Source organism: Myotis davidii, unplaced genomic scaffold (assembly GCF_000327345.1).
Source record: "Myotis davidii unplaced genomic scaffold, ASM32734v1 scaffold289, whole genome shotgun sequence".
Taxonomy (NCBI): Eukaryota; Metazoa; Chordata; class Mammalia; order Chiroptera; family Vespertilionidae; genus Myotis; species Myotis davidii.
This window is the reverse complement of record NW_006299717.1, coordinates 2,534,519-2,536,302: the sequence shown is the minus strand read 5'-3', so window position 1 is coordinate 2,536,302 and position 1,784 is coordinate 2,534,519.

The following is a 1,784-nucleotide window of genomic DNA, read 5'->3' as shown; positions in this document are numbered from 1 at the left end:
GCTGGTGTGAGGGCCAGGTATTCTCTGGACGGTTTCTCAGCCCACCAGCGTCAAACAAGGAGGAGAGCACACCTGTTCTTTTTCCTGAGCAGGAAACCGAACAACTCTGCTCCGTAAATCGCTCAGGTTTATGGATCTTTGGCACCGAGTTTTCAGCGGAGGGCCTAGGGACGGGGAGGCGGGGATGCCCTGGGCCTCCCTCCTCACAGCTCCAAGGGTTAAAAAGCACTTAGCAGCAGCACATAATAAAAGCAAATGTAAGAGAAAGAATATCCTAAGGATTTAATAAACTGCAAACAAAATTATCACGATTCTTTTCCTAGCCAGTTGAGTTTTCAGTGATTAAGAAAATACAATTTCCTATAATTAAATCTTAACAAGAAATGTTATTAAAAACACTCTGTCCCAGCTTCTGTAATAATTGCATGCTCCCTTAGAACAGTAAACAGAATTAGACTTTGCTGCGTACATGCTAATCCATGTGCGGTTTTGATCAAATTGGCACTAATAACCTGTCTTCTTCTTCGGATACAGGGGAGGAAGGCAGGAGGGAGCTAGGCCTGCAGGGCAAGAGTGAACTCTGGTCGAGGAGGGGGAAGCCAGGAGTGCGGGGTTTGGCCCCCAGGATGGCAAGTGTTAAATTTATTGAGCACATACTAGCAGTATGTACTTCACTCTGTGCTAAGCACCCGACATGTATCATGTCACTCAGTCTTCACACAATCAGGAACCGTGGCTGCCCTCCTTTACAGACAAGGGGACTGAGGCTCAGAGAGGTTTAGTAACTTGCCCAAGGTCACTCAGAGTTGGGTTAGAACCCTCGGAGCCCAGACTAAAGCCCCGTGCAGACATTCCCCACACACTCACACCTCCATAGCCCCTGCCCGAATCAGGGAAGGCAGCCCTGGGTGTGTCTCTGGCTCTCCTGGGACCTGTGCTGACTGGTGAGAACATTCCAGTCGGTGAGAACGGAGCTGGCCTGATTCTGCAGGGACTGAGGGTAGCTGGGAGGAAGAACTGCCTCACCCTGGGACGTGCAGGCGTGGGAGGGAGAGAGACTAGGGCATGGGCGATGAGAAGTTGCTTTTCCTTTGGGAAAAGCCAACAGGTGGGAGAGGGCCTTATTGAGGGCAGAGGCTGGTGTTTGTATGGTGCCAGCTCTGCTATGTCCCGAGGGTGCAGCTCAGAACAGTCTAGCACAGTGAAGAGGGGTCTGAGTTGGGTGTGGAGCCATGGAGGTCAAAACTGCTCCTCCTGCACATGTGTGTGTATGTGAGTGTGTACATAGAATGTGCATGTGAATATATTTTGAGTGTGTGTGCGTATGTAACTGTGAACATGTGCATGAGTGTGTAGGCATGTAGTACGGTTGGGTGCAAAGCACCACGTGAGTGTGTGAATGTGTGTCAGTGAATGCACTGTGTGAGTGGATGTGTGTGGAGGTGCATGTGAATGCGATACATCATGTGCATGTGTGTGATGTGTGTGTGTGAGTGTGCAGGCATGTGTAGGAGAGTGAGCATGTGTGGGCACATGCACACATATGCCCCTGGAGCCTGTCCCTGATGGAAGGAGTGGAGCCAGCCCAGCGCAGGGGCCTGGCTCTTGTCCGACGACTGCATCCCAATTCCAGCAGCTTCATTCTCTGTGGAGCACAAGCCTGAAATTGATCCTCGGCTCCCATGCTCACGCAGGCACACAAGCACCAGTGCCTCCGTCTCCCACCCGGGCCTCTAATTAACTCTTGGCAGGGTGAAGGGGGGGGGCTTCGCTTTCCCTGATTC